Source organism: Spermophilus citellus (genome assembly GCF_964194105.1).
Source record: "Spermophilus citellus genome assembly, contig: SCAFFOLD_142, whole genome shotgun sequence".
In the NCBI taxonomy this organism is placed as follows: Eukaryota; Metazoa; Chordata; class Mammalia; order Rodentia; family Sciuridae; genus Spermophilus; species Spermophilus citellus.
Window position 1 is genome coordinate 872,540 of NW_027672820.1, and position 19,340 is coordinate 891,879.

Below are 19,340 nucleotides of genomic sequence, written 5' to 3' on the forward strand. Positions count from 1 at the left end.
ATATACAATACTCCTATGAATGTGTCAAAATTTAACCAGTCTTCTATTTCTAGACATTTTGATTGTTTTTAATTGTTCACTATAAAAGACTAAGATTATCAACTTATGGCCATATCTTTTTTCATATCTGAATTTCTGTACAAAAAAACAAGAAAAAACTTGCAAAAGTGGAACTGTTCAGACAAAACACTTGTAAATGTTTAAAATTTATGAACCATCCTGCATAACTGCTCTCTGTAACTTAAATGAGAACATTTAAATTACAATCAGTAGTATGTATTTTTTGGGGGGTGGTGGGTTCTGTATAATTAAACTTCCTCAGAAGGTATCTGAAAAATCAGAAATAACAAAGCAATCACCTTCTACCTTTAATAATGTGGATGCCCGCTAAGCCATTGAGGGCACAAACTAGTTGCCGATGTGCTTCTTCACACTCGGTTCCACATTTCTTCTGCAAAGATGTCAGTATCTCTTCCATTGTCATCGTGCTTAAAGAAAAGGCAGATTGTTAAAAGCTAGAAATGAAATCCCAACTATTAATTCAGTGGGAGAGTTACATCATGCAAGATGAATATCACAGGACTCTTACAAAGAGTCTATATGATACCATTACAGCATTTTTCTCTTTAGCTCCATTTTACCATTATAGCTTGTTAATTTAATTATTTTGTACTCTAAAAGCAGACTCTCTTCTATCTGATCCCATCATTCTTTAAAATTTTCCCTATTTAGTCAAGGGAGAAAGGAACTAGAAAAATATTCCTCAAATACAAAATAGAATATGATATATTTGAATGCTAGGCGCCGTGGCATACATCTGTATCCCAGTGGCTCAGAAGTCTGAGACAGGAGGATCATGAGTTGAAAGCCAGCCTCAGCAACTTAGCAAGGCCCTAGGCAATTCAGTGGCACCCTATCTCTAAAATTAATTAATCTCCTTATATCTTTTAGCATGTAATTTAAAAAAATCCTTCAAGAATAAGGTCAAATGTCACTTCCACCAGAAAGCTATTGAATTTTCACCATGCAATAAAATTGTTTCCATAGGGCTTTGTATGTATTTTTTATGATATTTATCATATATGCCTTATATTGAAGATTCTATAATCTTTGATACTTTCCCTATTTGTCTATAATTTACTTAAAGGCAAGAACAAAATCTCATCCTCTTTATGCCAGTGCTAAAAATAGGCCATTTCTGAAGTACAGTCTGATTTGCAAAAATATTGCTGGGGTGACAGAGTATTATGGACAGAAATTCCTTAATGATTTTGGAAGGAAAAAAAATCAAAGAGCTAGCACAATTATAAAGAAACTATTCAATGGCAGTGTAATTCCCTGATGTGGGGAAACTAAGAAATACAATTAAAACAAAAGCCTTTTAAATCTGGAGTACTGCCAAAAGAACTCCAATTAAAAAAACAACAACAACTAAAAAAATCCCAACAATGGTCCTAATTCTAAAATAAATTTTAAAAAACATAAAATCATTTTTATTAGATTCTCATTCAAAAATAAGACTTCATACAGAGAAAAACCACTATATGACTAAAAATAACTTGACAACTCAATTTTAAGTCCCTGAATAAAACTGTGGTAACTGCTTAAATATTGTCTGTTTTACAATCTCATAAACCACAGGATAAGGAAATTGATAATAAAACCTTTTTTGCAGTGGCAAGAACTCTCCACGAACAGCCTGTGGATGGCAGCAGGCCTGTCTGAGCCTCAGCAATGGATACAGAATGGAGGTGACAGTCCTTCTGTCCAGGCTGCTGAGCTTTAGGGCCCAGTCGGAAATCTTCCTGAGTTTTACCAAGGCATCCTGGCAGCACACTTCATGCTGACGGTGGTAGAAATGTCTTTCCACTGGAGAAAAGTGGAGACAGTGTATTTCTTCGGTCTGAGGTGGTATCTGGATCTGTAATGAGGAGTTAAAATAAAAAGACTTTACCTGAAAATTAAACTTTTCATCCCAACTCCATTTTTGTTTAACTAATACCCTTAACTGATGAAAACATACTTGGTCAATCACATCTTTCTTTGCAGACCTCCACAGTATCTTGGCAATAAAGCTGTAGAGGAGCTGAGGATTCTTCTTGCAGTAAGGACGATAGAGGAGGTGAACCCACCAGTGTTTGACACAGTAAGGTTCAATACCAAGAAAGACCACTAAACCAAAAAGATCTAAAAAGAAAAAAGCCAAAATCACACTAAGAATAACTTTTAAATACTTTTTTGTTACTATTTTAAATAAGTACTCTCATAGACATTACAAAGCTCAAAGTATTTTCTATGAATTAAAACACATAGGTGACATAGAGAATACTCTTATCTAAAATTCCTCCTAATCTCAGAGAAAAGCCTAAGACTATAATAAAAATATAGATGAGACTTACTCAGTAATTCATAGCAACATCTATAGAATAAAAATGTTAAATAAAGAAAAATAAATAAACCATAGTACCCTCATAAAACAACTATTGTTCTTTTCTGATCTAGCAAGCCTTCCATTCTGAGCTTTAGTGCATGGTCATTCTTATATATCTCCTGACTGGGCACATTCAATATTGTATTGTATTTTCCCCTACTTAATATATCCTAATAAGCAGTTTTCCACTTATCTATTTGTGATGAATATTTTAACATATAAAAACTGCTTAGGATAAAATATCAGGTGTGTGGCAGGGGAACTAACAAAAATTATGCAATCAATGAGTGCAAATATAAAAATATTTATATAGAAAATACTAAAGGTGGTTTTGTCTTCAAATGAAGAGTATGAGTGAGTGTAATTTGCTTTATGCTTCTGTTCTGTTTTATAAATATGGATAGATAGATACATATATACACACATATATATGTATACATGCACATACATATATTTTTAACAAGGAGCATGTACTCTCTTCAAAGGACATTAAAATTATCTTTAAAAAAAATGCTATAACCCTTCCTATAATATCTTTTTGAAGATAAACAACAAATATTTAAGTTGAATCAAGTTACTTTCATGGTTTTTGGGAATGAGTAACATCTGAAAGAATTGATATATCACCTGTCTATATGCAGAAATCTAGATTTATATTTTAGCTCAAATCAATCCCATTACCCATGTGCTACTCCTTCTTTTTTACTTATTTATTCTAATTTGTTATATATGACAGCAGAATGCATTTCAATTCAGACTACACATATAGAGTACAATTTTTCATGGCTCTGGTTGTACACAAAGTAGAGTCACACCATTCATGTCTTCACACATGTACTTGGGGGTAATGATGTCCATCTCATTCCACCGTCTTTCCTACCTCCGTCTTTCCTACCTCCGTTCAACCTCCCTTTCCCTCCTTCCCCCCCTTTTCCCTATCTAAAGTTCCTCCATTCCTCCCATGCACCCCCACCATACCCATTATGGATCAGCATCCTCCTATCATAGAAAACATTCGGCATTTGGTTTTTTGGGATTGGCTAACTTCACTTAGCATTATATCCTCCAACTCCATCCATTTAGCTGCAAATGCCATGATTTTATTCTTTTTTAATGCTGAGTAATATTCCATTGTGTATATATACCATAGTTTATTTACCCATTCATCTACTGAAGGGCTCTGGGTTGGTTCCACAATTTAGCTATTGTGAATTGTGCTGCTATAAACGTTGATGTGGCTGCATTACTACTGTATATTATTTTTGAGTCCTTTGGGTATAGACCGAGGAGTAGGATAGCTGGGTCAAACTGTGGTTCCATTTCAAATTTTCCAAGGAATCACCATACTGCTTTCCATATTGGTTGTACCAATTTGCAGTCCCACCAGCAATATATGAGTGTGCTTTTCTCCCCACATCCTTACCAACACTTATTGCTGTTTGTATTCTTAATAGCTGCCATTCTGACTGAAACGAGATGAAATCTTAGAGTAGTTTTGGTTTACATTTTTCTAATTGCTAGAGATGTTGCTACTCCTTCTTTGTGGTCTAAAAAAGTGTCTCGGATTCTACTTGCCACGATCAAATTTGCAATCTATTACCCAAATATGCCTTTCTTCTAGTATTATTCAGAAGTAAATATTGTCTCCATCTGTGGATTTACACATCAGAAATCTCAGCATCTCCTTATCTATCATCAAGTCTTGTTTTTTTCCTTATCTACTGCTCATTATTTCTTAAGAACAACCCTAGTCTAAATCCAAAGTGCTAGCATAACTTGTCTAGGTTATTTATTATAGCCAATCAACTGACATCCTAATATTCATTCTGCCAGTCTTCTAAACCATTCTCCACATTGCAACTAGTGTTCTTTTGAAATACAAACTAGCCACAAAAGTCCCTAAACCACTGTGTTGAATTCTTTCAATAGCTCCTCCTTTTCTTAAGAAAAATAAATGAGTAAAGTTCTTTATTATGGCTTACAAAGTTTTCTACCATTCCATCTATACCCACCTACTCAGCATCTTAATACATGTTTCCCCCTGTTTGTATTCTAGCCACATTGATCCTCTTTTGGTCTCCTGCTACCTTATGATCTTCACATATTTTTTCTTCCTGTTCCTCTACAACAGAGAATTCTTCCTTTGCCTCTAAACCTAGCTTATGTTTTGGATCTCAGATCAGTTGTTACTCCCTTCTGCATCCTTAGCACGTGATATCTTCTTTATAAAACCTGTGTTAGTTAGAATTTTGTAATTTTCTCATTGGTGAAAGTTATCTTGATTACAGTTTAATTTTTGTGTAAGTATTTAATAAACATATCTTCCCATCTAAAGTATAAGCTCAATAATATGGGAGACTTTGCCTGTTTATGTTCACCATGATACGTCACAGAAACTAAATGAAATGATAAATGCACTACAAAGAACTTATTCAAAAGTCAACAGTTTCAAAGAAACTAAAATAAATAAATGACTACATAAGTCAAAAATAAAAACAAAAGCAAAAGTGGAAGTAGCTATCATTCACTGAATATTTAACATCTGCCAGGTACTGCGTACTAAGTGCTTTATATTCTTTATTATAATTTGTATGGAAAACACATTATTTTACAAATGAGGACAATAAAGATTTGACTGTTTAATCAATTTGTTTATAAACATATAATTAATAAGTCATGATGTGAACCTAGGTTTAGATATTCCCAAGCTTTGAAGTGTAGGCAGTTTTCTTGCCTACTTGACTTTGCAAGTAGATTGACAGTATTTCAGCTGGCTATCAGCCACACAGTAAAGGCCTGGCAAATTATGGAATGAAAACACTTTACCTTCATTTCCTTGTTCAATATGTGGCCAATTTGAGATTTGTTAAGATTTCTTAGTTATTGCTAATTAATAGATCATTAAGTATAATTTATCTCTATGAGTTTAGGTTTTCAACTGAGGCAGACGTGAAAGGGTGCAATTTTGCTCCCCAAGGGATACGTGGCAACATCTGAAGACATTTGTTATGATTAGATGTAAGGTGTCCCCCAAAAGCTCATGTGTGAGTCAATGCAAAAGGGTTTAGAGGTGGAATGACTGGGTTAAGAGAGCCTTAACCCAATCAGTGTGCAAATACTACTCTAAGCAGGAAGTGGTTGGAGGAGGTGGATTCCTAGGGATGTGTCTTTGGGGTTTATGTTCTGTTGAGCAGAATTTTCTATTCCTCTCTCTCTGATATAACATAGTAAGTCACGGGCAAACTAACAATCTCAATATAACGACTAAAAAAAAAAATACGATTTTTAGAATATATCAAGTTAAAGAAGCTATAGAGTATGAAAGCAAAGAGGAAAGACAAGCAAAATTCCAGAAAGTTTCAAAAAAGCTGCTTTTTTTTAGGTGACTTGGGTCATGAGGATATTTTGGGTATAATTATTTTATTGTGGAAATAAGAGAGTCATGGGTATGTACGTAAGCAAAAACTTTCCAAATTTTACATTTTAAGCAGTTTTATTATGTCATTTATACCTCAATAAAATTCAAAATACTAAAAAAAAAACCCACTTTTTTTTCCAGGTCATAGTAATAGAAGTTTTTTTAGCACAATAAAAAGTTATACAGTTCAAATCAAATGCAACATATGAAACCCTGAATTTTCAGAAAGATAAGTTTGTTTTAGTCAGCCTTTTTGCTGCTGTGACTAAAAGCCCTGACAAGAACAACTTTAGAGGAGGAAAGGTTAATTTGAGGGCTCACTGTTTCAGAGGTCTAAGTCCATAGGTGGAAGACTGTGGCAGAGGGAAGCAGGTCACATGATGACCGGGAAGCATAGAGAGGCTCTGTTTTCCAGATACAAAATATATACCCCAAAGGCACTCCCACAATGATCCACCTCCTTTAGCCACCTCCTACCTGCTTTCAATTACCTCTCAGTTAATTCCATCCTGGGATTAATCCACTGACTGGGTTAAGGCTCTTATAACCCCAGCATTTCCTCTAAACCTTTTTGCATAGTTTCACACATGAGATTTTGGGGAAGACCAAAATCAAAACACTAAACCATAACAAAAATGAATAAATATTACTGGACTCTAGGTATATTTAAATTTTATATTTTTACTACATTTTAATGATAACTTTTTAGGAAATTTCTTATATAAAATAACATTTACTTAAAATTTCAAATTTAAATATTCACAACTTGAATAAAGACTTCAATAATGTGGTGGTTTTCTATGAACAAACAGGAGTGAGATTACAATGTGTGTGTGGAAGGGAAGAAACAGAAGAATGGTTGAGGGGATAATAGTATATGAATATACCATGGCAGTATAAAGCTATTAGTATTTTGTAACTTTTACAATTAGTATAACTTTAATCTCACTACTTATGAATTCAGACAATGAACATTATGGTTCCTATTTTAACAAGGCAGCCAAATGCAATTAATTTTTATCCCTGCTTTCTTTTTGGTCAGATCCTTTCTATTTTCTACCTACCATTATGGAACTCACTTCAGACCAGTATCTATATTTGTAATGTAAGTACAATAGTTGCAATAAAGCAATTTCTTTAAAAACAGAAAAATAACCCAAGTTCTATTTGAAAGATATATGCTTGAAGCTATTAGGAGTGAACTCTAAATACACATTCACTTAAAGTATAGATTTTAACAAAACTTAGGCATGATAATATTTTCCCCCTCAAAAACAGTTTTCAAATATATGTAAAAAGTGTGATATACACTACCCTCCAATCCTCTCTGCACTGGAGTGCCACTGATGCACCACCGATTAATTCCACTCAAACGCTGGGCCATTTCTGCAGCCTGGTGAGAGAGAAATAGGAAAGAAAAAGAAAGGAAAAAAGTCACAGGAACAACGCAGAAGTCAGGCATACATTTACTCATGAACATAGTAAAGCTATACTTCAGGTGGGACACACTGGCTTTTATTTAACAATTATCATGCTCAATGTTGAATGTCATCAATGGGTCATCTTCCAATACAGTTGTTGTCTTGAATGGAAGGTTGCCAGGTGCCACCCTAAACTGCAGGGGTAGTTTAAGTATGCAGAGAATAAAAAATCTTAAGACTAATACATCTCTTACACTACACTCCAAATGTAAACCTCTGTGGTAGGGGAACATTATACATAAATTCAGCTCAGGTTAAAGACTGGTCAAAGGGAGCAGACAAAATAAAGATAAATGATAAAGGTGGAATCAAAACTCTGACCTCTGAAGTAGAATATTTTTGTAAATATCTGATCTCTTGACAAGTGAAACCAAACTGCCAAAGTCAACTTTGGCTTATCAGAACCAGTATGGTAGACTTTCCTGTCAGGAGAAATTCTTTAAAAAGTCCTTAAATACAGTTTAGTTGATTTGCATCAGATTGACATCTTATCCAAATATTTATGAATATTTTCATATAAAGCAATGACTCATGGAGTATTAAAATAATTCCAAAGGTTTCTAGCACATAAGAAAAAGAAATGTAGGATGTTTAACAGCAAACTCTCAACTAATATCAATACTGTGGGTTAACTATACATTAGGATTTAAACTTTTAAGTACACCTAATTCCGTTTCCCTTTCTTCCCCAGTCCTCAAATGATTTTGCAGACTCTTACTTTTACTGCAGGACATTCAACCATCTGGGCTTCATCAAGACAAATCCTCCACCACTCCACAGCTACTAGGGGGCTGGGAATGGCCAAATAGCGCTTCTGGTTCCGTAGGCGACGCCCATCCTCACTATTGCTATGTGGGATATCAACATAGTTTAGTTCTGAACGAAGAACATCATAGGTAATGATAACTATATCCTGCTCTGCCAAAAAATGAGGTTGTAAAAAGCCATGTTTCTTCACTCCTTGATATACCTAAAGAAACAATCAACACCAACACAGTTATTGCAGAAAAACTTGAAGACAAATGAAATGTTCATTTATTCATATCCTTACCAAGCCCTTTCTATTTGCCAAAGATCATACATGCTATGAGACAGATTTGAATACCTGTCTAAAGAAGGACACATTTCAGTGTAGTGGAAGACAAATAACATGAGCAATGTAAAAGGACCTATAACAAAAGTAAATGGGTTAGCATCACAGTGCTATTCTGTGGCTATTCTATTATATAATATTATATAATATATATTAAAATATAATATAATATATACTACATAACTATTCTGTGGCTGAGAAGTTAAAGTCAGAGAAATTAAAATTTGAGGTATACTTTGAAGAATATTTAGGAGTTCTTGCAGGTGGAAAAAGAAAAAGGAATAACATGATAGGTAGGTAGCAGGAAACAAGAGCTGTGTGAGAACATAATGGTATGAAAAAGTAAGAGCTATTATTTACAAAATGCCTTTAATGTTTCAGACACTATGCTAAGCATTATCTTCAAACTTCAATAACAATTCCATTAGTTGTTGTTCTTACTCCCATGCCACACATAGAAACATTAAGTGGTTTACTCAAAACTAAAAGAGGTAAGACTCAATCCAAAGTTTTCCCTATCCACACAGAACAGAGCTTCTCAATGGCAAAAACTGTGCTTTCTTTATTACTGTATTTTCTTCTATGCCTAGATACTGACTGAAATATAAAAAAGCTACAATATTTGCATGGAAAGAACAAAGGTAGAGAAGAGTACTTATTGTTAATAAACAAAATGACTATTTACTATTTGTCTGTACTTTATCATATCATTTAATCTTCATATCAGGTCTGTGACATACCATTTCAGAACTTAGTACAATTTTTGACATATAATAGATGCTCAATAAATATTTTCTGCATAGGTAAAAAAATCTTCAGAGAATGATTCCAGAGCTAAAAAGTCACAGATCAGACAGATAGCTGCAATTACATAATGCTGCCTCTGGGTTGTATTTCTCTCTGAAAGTATAAATGCTTAAACCAACTCTTTTTCATTTATATGGTCAAAAAAATTTTAAAAAGCTTTCACATTTTCATTCTCAAAGTGCTTCTGACTCTGGAGATTCTTAGGTCAGAAAGATAGTCCCCTGTTCTATATTTTATTTTCAGTTTCCTTTTAAAGCTTTGATTTAATATCACTATTATATACCAATAAGTTAATTTCAGGGATAAATTAAAAAAAAAAGATTACAAAAACTGTTACAAAGAACAAAAGTTTACATCTTTCTATCCCTCTTTAGCCCACACTGCCTCACCAAGACTCGAAGAGATGATGACCTCACATGCCGGTTTATCTCTTCCACCCACTGGTGACAGATGGAACTTGGAGAAATGATCAGAGTTGCCCTTGTTGATACTGGATCCATTGCAACAAGGCAGTGGGGGCAGTAAAACGGCTTAAACTTTACATTCTTCTCTTCATAATTCACACATTTTGCATGTTGCCACAGGTGGCATTTCAGGCACTGCACACGAGGTTTACGGTCTACCTCATCAAGTTCACCACAGATGCACTCAAAGCGATAATCAGAGGTATTATAGGGAATCACAATATTAGAATGTGGCATCTCATTATCAGTAAGGTTCAGAGATTGAGCATGGTCCTCTGTTTCTTGTTCTTGCTTGACTTCGGATACACATGTACTTTCAGACATAGTAATATCAGTAATTCCAGATTCACTAGAGGCTGGACGGTGACTTTGTGAATCAGGATTGACGTTAAGCTGACTTTTTTCTTTTTTTGATGGAATAGGCTTTTTCCTCAATTTGGTACAATTTTTCCTGGTTTTATAATAAAAATAGTAAGGATCATCATCATCATCAGAGGTGTTAGATGGCAAATATTCAGAATCTGTGTCCTTATTTCCTGATTTCCTGGATTCTTTCTGAAGTTTCCTTGGACTTCCTACTGTCTGTGAATAAAATATAATTTAATTATCTTATTTGAACACAGCTATATTTTTGAAATTAAACTCACAACTTCATGTACATTCTTTACAAAAAAATTCAGTGGCTAGTCTTTTTTCCTGAGGAGAAATCATTCCTGATAAATGGCTACTAATCTACTTTTCAGTAGTCTGCAGGGAACCAAGGAGGAGGATCTACTCCTGTACAGTACAATTTGCAAGGAATAAAGATCAGAAGAATAAAGAGAGCTATGACTTTTTGATATTAATCTCTTATAATATGTGTATATTTAAGTCGATAAAATGTACATATCCAAACTCAGGCAATTACAAAAGAACCAAGTTCTAAAAAAAGTAAGTTAATCTACTAAACACTAAAATTAAAAAATAAATTCCTTCTACCTTTCCATTTTCTGCCTGTGTCATCTTGCAATTATTTGGTCCCTGGTCTTAACAGGTCTCAGGATAGTAAAAAAAAAAAAATGATGCAATAGCAATGCCTTATAAGGGTGTATAATACATGGTAGGGGGAGTGTGACAAACAGGTAGGTGACAAGATAGTTCTGACACTGCTTGGAGGAAGCTAAGATCAAAGAGGAGTTAGGATACTTAACACAGAATCAATGGTATTAACTAGAGGACTTTTTTTTTTCTTTTTTCTGGTGGCAGCAGGACTGATAAAAGCAGTTAACTCCAGTCTTCTATACCACTTGGGGATAACACTATACACTATCTACTGTAGGAAACAAATTTTTTTCCTACTTTTTCTTTTATAGTAACCAAGCCGATGGCTTATTTTGACTTGTTATCATTAGTCTTTCACTCATTTGTTGGCAAATACTCTGTTTTCCTAAAATCACATTGAAATTGTTGGATCAATGAAATCAACTTTATAACCAAATGCAAAAATTATAAGATGATAACGTGGAAATGAGAATTTCATATAAAAGATTTGAAATGTATACAATGTAATATGTTAATTTTAGGTATCATAAGTATTTTTTAAAGTATGCACAAACATTTTAACCAATGACAGCAGCATGATGAGAAGAGAGAAATGATCCAAAACTCTGTATTATGTTTAATCAACAATTTTATAATTCACATCTACTTGAGTACTTGCGATGTGCTAAGAATTCTCCTCTAGATTTAATGATAACCAAAACCAAGTTTCTACTTTTTTTAACTAGCTTTTTTTTTTAATCTTTAGACTATGAGAGCTTCTTTGTCATTGTCAAGATGAGATTTGTCAACTTATTCTATAAGACATCACACAGACATATATGTATTTAATAAATGCTCTGGTACCTGTTTTTTTGTTTTATCACATATGTCCTCTTCCTTGTAATTCTTTCCCAATGTAAAAGTCCCAGAGAAACCATGGCCTTTAATCTGTTTCACAAGACCTTCAAAAATTAAACACTTCAGCATCCGTTTCAGAAGACTTCTGTTTCGCTGAACATCATATCTATATATAGAACTGACATACTTGTAGATGGAAAGGATTGAAACTCCTTTTTTCCCATTCATTTCTTTCACAGCTGCCAGGATCATTACCCGCGTAGCTAAATGCAAAAGAATATCCTAACTCAGTCAAAATAAATAAAGTGAAATGGGAAATAAAACTCAGTTCAGCTACATTAAGGACTGTGTTAAGAAAAATATAAATCAAAGATTTATTACTATACAGTAATACTCTGAAGAATATATAATAAAAAATTTATCTCAATATACTAAGAAAAAAATCACTGCAACAGAAATAATGTAGGGAAGAATTACTAAGGTTAATTTATTAGTCTTAAAATACAATAATCAATTCAAAATTATAAAAGAACAGAAAGTGTTGACTTTCTCATAATTACTTAGTATATGCTATCATTAGTTAGGGAAACACTCATTTGCTAACAAGAACCTAATATAGCTATCCTTGTGAATAAACAAAGCTGGGTTCAAATTGTATGCTAAAGAAATTTAAGCAAAAGAGACTAAGCAAGAACTACCTGGATCAAGTCGAACAAATTAATATTTTAAGTTTTTTTCTTAAGATACTGACTTGTAATTAAGCCCATTTATACAATGTATAAACAACTATAGAAACAATTATTCATAACAATTACAAGATATCTCTAAGAACTATTATGAAAATCACTTTAAGAAGGCATTTTAAGAAATATCATACTTACGGGGGCAATGAACTTTTTCTTTTGGTTCAAATTCCATATTCTGGGTTTCCATGGTTTTTACTTTTCCTCCAAAACAATGTGATGGGATGAAATAATTCACCACTTTTCCCTGATACAAACAACATTCAGTAGTCACATATTTGCTTCCAGTATTCTGAAGTGTTTATTAAAATTAATACTCCTTCCATTATGAAAATGCAAAACAGCTGAAAATAATTATAAAAGAAAGGGCTAAATACACTATTCATACATATAAACCTTATTTTTTATTTCAGAACCTACAATTAGCCATTATTTTTAAAAATATGTACATATTTCGGGACAAGGACTTAAGAGTTTATTTCATCTAACAATCTATTTACTAAGCTACCCATATCTTTTAACAAAGTTCTAATTATTAAAATCTAAAATTTACATATCTGAGATTTGATTAACTTTTTAAAATAGCAATTTTAAGATATTTAATGTTAATGTGGATCTTTGTAGTAGTAACAAAATATTTAAGGAGTCAGTAGTAGTTTCCTTGCCAACTGCTTGGATGCTTGGTAAGTGATCACATATCCTCTTCCTAGTTGGCCAACATCACTTGAGAAAACCCTGCCAGGTCACAAACATCCCATTCTCTGTGCCCACTTGAAGTTAACTAACCACTAATATAAATCATTAGCCACAGAGCGAACAGAAAGTGTTGATTTGAGTGCCAAGCATATGTTCAACAAATGATGCCTTTTGAGAACATATGTCCCTCACTTTCCAAAGCACTACAGTACTCCTCCTACCTCAGGAAGAGTGAGAGCATCTTGTTTGACATCTTGTCTAGTATGCGTCAGAATAAGAGCCAAAACCTCCACTGTCTTTCCAAGACCCATCTCATCTGCTAAGATTCCACCAAGCAACTGTGGCCCAGAATGTGGGTACTCATGGATGATGCTAAAGAGAAAAAAAAAAAAAAATCAAGCAAAATATATCATAGTAATGTATATAAAATTACACTTTCCTAATTAATGTTCCTAATGAGAACTGCGAGATGCATAAAAGCCTAAGTTTATTGAAGGTGTATTTGAGCATGTAACAATTCAAATTCATAGATCATAAATGTAAGAACTGTAAATAAATAAATAAAAATAATAATAGTAATAAAAACTGCCTGGGCTAACAAATAAGTTCACAGAAACAAAAGTGGTATTGGTAAATACTCATCATTTTTTCTTTTATAATTAAAAGGAAAACATGTCCTTTTGTGACCCTTATGAATCTGTGAATAAAAATAAAGGGCAATATCTACTGACTAATTATGTTAATGATTCCTAAAACTCTTATAAATCGATATATCTCATGACAAATCTAAAAACTGGCCCATAGTAAACAAAATAACTTTTATTAAAATAAAAATATCTCTTTAAATCTTGATAACTAAGTTCCTTATGTCTATTATGTTGTATTCATTTACTGAAAAATGACAAGTACTATTTATTCTACATATATCCTATCTATAAAAATGTCTAATAAGACCTTTTGGGTACTGCCAAAACTGAGAACATATGTTACTATTTCATATAGTTTTACATTTAATTATTTTTATTTTCATTTTTTGGAGGTACCATGGATTGAACTCAGGGGCACTTGGCCACTGCGCCATATCCTGGGCATATTTTGTATTTTATTTAGAAAAAGTGTCTCACTGAGATGTTTAGCACCTCACTTTTGCTGAAGCTGTCTTTGAACTTGCAATCTTCCTGCTTCAGGCTCCTGAGCCACAGGGATTACAGGTGTGTGCCACCATGCCAAGCTAGTTTTACATTTATTTTTAAATCAAGCACACAAATAAAATTTTGCCTTACCAGCCTGTGTAGGGATTATAGAAGAGTTTCAAACCATCAGATGTAACAATCTCTCGCCATAAGTAGTGCAGGGAACTATCTAAAATAAATAAATAAATAAATAAATAAATAAATAATCATAAGAATGAATCTGTTTCTCTTTCTGTTAGTAAGAAGTCCAGATACCCTAGGATACTCATTTTGGAGACCCATGGTGAGAAATCTCAATCAGGAAAAACTACTTAATTAATACATGGGTGAAAAACTAAGGATCCCTCCAAGCCTTTTTTTCTAATAGTATTCTTTAATTTTTTTGTTTTGAGCATAAATCCATATAAGCAAGTAATAAAATGAAAAAGTTAACTGTAGCACATTACACAAGGTTAACAGAAAAAAAACCTAATGTATATAACCAATTCCTATCTTGTATATAACCAATTCCTTATCTTGTATAAATCATTAAAGAAGTTCCATTGTTTTAAAATAACTCAGCAGACATATGCTAGTACACTAGTACATTTATCTGAATCCTACCTGACCTCTTACGTGGGTCAGAGAGTCATAAAAGGATCATTTAAGTAAAAAATATCTAAAACTATAATACATAAAAGTACTCAAGTTTGTTTTCATCAGAATATTCCACCATCTTTCTTCTTAATATTTTAACTTGTTAAAGCCAACTTTCAAGGAGGGAGTGTGCCTCTACCTATTAGTAAAATTCAAGCAATCTTTTCTTGCATTCCTAAGGGATTAACAGATGAAGTAGGAACACAGATGAACAAGTGTTTATACAATGAAAAGATTAAAAGATGAAAAGTTTTAATGAGAATAAGTGACAGAAGAGCTGCTAAATAGTACACATGGATTTAATCAACAAAATGTGGTCTATGGTAAAAAAGAATGAATTATTGATTCACACAGGATGGATATATCTCAACATTATGTCAAAAGAAGCGTATTTCTCCCCAAAATTTATGTTTATTATAATTTCATTCATTGTTTCAAAAATAAGCAGAACTGTGGTCACAGTGGTTGCCTCCTGATGGGGTTGAAGTAGGAAAAATAACTGAGGTTTGAGAAAACTTTCCAGAATGATGGCAATACTTTATATCGGGACTGTCTGATAGAGGTACAATGGGAACTGCACATGTAATTTTTAATTTGTAATTTTATTAATAAATAAAAAGAAGCAACAGGTGGAATAGTTTTAACAGCATATTTTATTTACCCCAATATAACTAAAAAAATGTTTTAACATAATCAATATTAAAATTAAGATATTTTACATTCTTCCTATTTGAAATCTGGTATGAATTTAAACTCAGTACATCTCAATCTGAACAATCATATTTCAACTCTCAAGAGCCATTTGTGGCTTGTGGCTACTTTGGGGACCCTTTAGTTCTTTATTTTAATTGGGTTGCTGGCTATACAGATGTATAGATTTATTAAAACTCATCAAACTATGCCCTTAAGATCAGTACAATTTAATGTATAAAAGTTATACCTTAATAAAACTAATTAAAGAAAAAATATTTTATTTTAGAGAAAAAGTAATATGGTACGTGGGAAACTTTATAGAACTATAATTTCTTCAACAAATAATTAAAAGAAAAAAAAAACAATGATGAGACAAAACCCACATATTAGGAATCTTAACAGAAACCAATTCCGATGTCAGATGTTATTTTTTTTCAGATTTGAACTGGGTGGGTGGGACGTAGAGGACAAGAGAATGGGACCAGAGTAGTGGGAATGAATTGCTATTTGTTGTTCAAAATGAAAAGTTAAAAAAAAATGAAGTTTGTTAAAAAGTATAAATTTAAACACTGGAAGAAATGACAGCTGTTTGACATTAAGTAAAATAAATATATATAGGAAGAATTCTAAATAGTTAATACACTTCCTATAATCAAGTAAAAATCTGATCTTGAGGTAGTGATAAAGTGTGTGTCTCCCATAAACCTATTACTTTCATGAAAATACTTAATAGGTGAAATTTTATTTCTTTCTTTATTTTGTGGGGCAAAGAATAAAATGCAAATCTAAGAAAATTAGAGATGTATCTCTCACATCTACAAATTTGTTTTCTGTCCTAATATTTAACATCAAATTATGAAGTTTCCTGTAGACGAATAGCAAAATTCTCATCTAATCAGATTTTAGAAGCAATTATTAGTTGATAAATCATTTAAATAAATTTCTTGGTTTTTAAAAATTCCAATCAAGATTGTGTTCATTTTGGGAAGAAAAAACTTCCCAAACTTTCCTGAATGAGGAAAGCCACAAATTAACTTTTGCAGATTTCATTTTTGAAGGATTTCTTAAGAAATTATTTTGTTCATAATAATACCCATTCTATCCTATCTTTTCAATGTTCTTTGCTTAATGATTACTGCCAACCCCCACCAATCCCTCTAACCAAGGTGCCTTTTGTTAAGCATCTTATACTTGCCACCAGTAGGAGTGCTTCTGAAATGCTCTTGTTGTAGCATCCAGTTGACAGCCTCTCTCTGGTAGGGTCTCAATACAGGGATTAATGCAGGATGCTGGACATCCACTTGTACAGACAGTGCTTCTTGCTGATGTCCTTGCTTCACAAAGTGATAGAGCTCATCGATGTCCTGTCCCTCTGGCTCACTCTCTGAATCTTCATCATCTTCTTCTAACACATCTGTGTATTCAAAAACAATGTAGTCACAACTTGATTTACCTTTATAACCAAACACAATTTTTATTCTAAAAATATACTATGCACTCACTCAATTCAGGTCTTGTTCAGTGTCTTTTACAACTGGAAATCCCTATTAATTCTTCATTCATCAAAAATCTATCTACTTTTCCCATGGCACTTTCTTTTGTTTCCTCTGGCTGGAATTAAAGTCCTCTGCCCACACAAGATTTTGGATATAACAGTATATCGCAATATTTATGTGTATCTGTCCGTTCACCACTGAGGAAAAAAGGTGGTCTTGTTTTAATAACTCTTCAGACAAGCTAACATATTGGCCCATTTTGGGTATGTAATAACCACCTCAGGAACTGATTGTGAATATCTTCTGAAGTTTACAAAATGATAACTTATTTCACTTTAACATCATTTCAGATTTGAACTGGATTGGTGGGAAGTAGTGGGGAAGAGAATGTGACAGGCCAGGCACGGGGCCTCACACCTGTAACCCAAGGACTTGGGAGGCTAAGGCAAGTGGTCACAAGTTTGAGGCCAGTCTAGAAAATTTAAAAAGACCCTGTCTTAAAATAAAAAATAAATCAAAGAACTGGGGATGTAGCTCAGTGGTGGACAACCCTGAATCCAATCTCCATTATTGTTTAAAAAAAAAAAAAATATATGTATATATATATATATGTTTCCATATGTAAATATTAATTTTTCTATGTATATTAAGTTAAGACAAGAGTTCCCATTCTATTCCTCATGCTAAAAAAGGACAAGCTTTTGGTAGAAGCAGTTGCAAATTAGGAAACAAGTGCTTAAATGTCAATTTGGGAGGAATATCTGATTCATTTGATTCACTCAGTTGGCACAACTGTCCTATTCAAGAAGACTTGTGCTTACTCTAACATGAATAATTCGATAAAAACTCTGTTGATAAATTTATAACTTCTTTCAGCTGATTCCTTATCAAAAATATCATTCTTTCAAGGTGAAGTGAACCGTTTATGTATGAATTGGTTTCAAAGAGGTCTATATAATTCATAGGACATACCTAATATGCTCTAGAACGAAAAGATTATACCAAAAATATACAGCTCACTTTTGTTTTCAGTAAAAAGAACACACTGTATAGGATTTTCAATTATTGTATAATTAGGTAGTTCTACAATCTAGTACTAATATCTAAATTTGAACTGTTCCTTAGAAACCATGTTTCCAAAAATTCAAAATCCATTATTTTTATAAGAATTATAGATTTTTATCGTAACTTTAAAGAATCTACATGTACTTGAAAAAATTCCTGTTAATTCTGAAACCAGAGATTTTTTCCCCACTAAATCTCTAACTTGCAAAATAATTTACTAGTAGCAGAATTATAAAATAATATGCTATAGAATCAACTCATTGACTAAGCTTAGAAACTGATTTCTAGAATACTCCAGTATGTTCTAAATGTTCTAAAATTTCCAACTGAAATAATGTTGCCCTACCAATTCTTCAAAGAGAAATTTGAGCGGTTTTGCAGTAGTGCTGTTGGATGCACCAAATCATCCACACTCTCCCTTGGCCACCAATGGCAGATAATTCTGAAACTGCAATTCTGACCAAGGATACAATGTTCTGCCAAGAAACAGAGTGAAGTCATCTGGTCTTTATGGGAACCAAGCTCTTGATAACTGCAAAGGAGAGGTGGAACAAAGGCTGGCCAAGAATCTCTGGCTGTGATAAAATTTTGCACAAGAAAACAAAAAATCCAACTACCTCAGATCCATTTAGACTACCTTTCCACTTGCATATTATTTTGGCAAACACAGTAAAATAAATTATATCAGCAAGGGCATTTCAAATAAGTAAAATTTTGCCACACAGTGTTTTATGTAGGTCATATAAATTTTTAAAATCATTTTCATTACCTGATTTTCTGGTTGTAATGTATAGGAGCTGAAAGAAAAATCCACAATTCAAAAGCACTATAAAATTTACTTTAAAAATTACCTGGAATAATAAAATTGTATAACTTTTCCATCACTCTCTTCATGAGTTGATTAAACTTTTTCATTCTTGAATTTGCATCACTCAAAAAGTCTAATTTTGCTAGGCCAGCTTCCAGAATATAAATTCCAACCTACACAGAATTGTTAACAAAAAAATAGTTTTACTTGGAATATACCATTCTTTATGAGGACATAAGAAAAAAAAAAACCCTTTTTTTAGTTTCATCACTTTTAAAGGTATTCACAGTATTTGCCCCACACAAGTACTAGTTAAATACCTACCAGATCTCCTCTGGATATTTTCATTTTCAATAATGCAAGTGTCTATTATGCTAGATACACCAGTCTAGCTTTTAAGAAAAAAATACTTCCTTAACATAAACCAAACCTGGGAGA

General features: G+C 32.9%; 1 pseudogene across 1 annotated transcript in view; it reads right to left on the bottom strand.

The window, feature by feature from the left end:
- Positions 1-19,071, bottom strand: part of LOC308640550 (E3 ubiquitin-protein ligase SHPRH-like) — a 35,928-nt pseudogene extending 16,857 nt beyond the window's left edge. Inside the window, exons 1-12 of the transcript XR_014024366.1 lie at positions 18,946-19,071; positions 16,729-16,947; positions 14,295-14,373; positions 13,233-13,383; positions 12,454-12,562; positions 11,579-11,835; positions 9,620-10,276; positions 8,049-8,300; positions 7,164-7,242; positions 2,024-2,187; positions 1,665-1,921; positions 367-488 (exon numbers count right to left, since the gene is read on the bottom strand). The product of XR_014024366.1 is annotated as an E3 ubiquitin-protein ligase SHPRH-like (transcript). The remainder of the gene's footprint in view (positions 1-366; positions 489-1,664; positions 1,922-2,023; positions 2,188-7,163; positions 7,243-8,048; positions 8,301-9,619; positions 10,277-11,578; positions 11,836-12,453; positions 12,563-13,232; positions 13,384-14,294; positions 14,374-16,728; positions 16,948-18,945) is intronic.
- Positions 19,072-19,340: the final 269 nt, after the last annotated feature.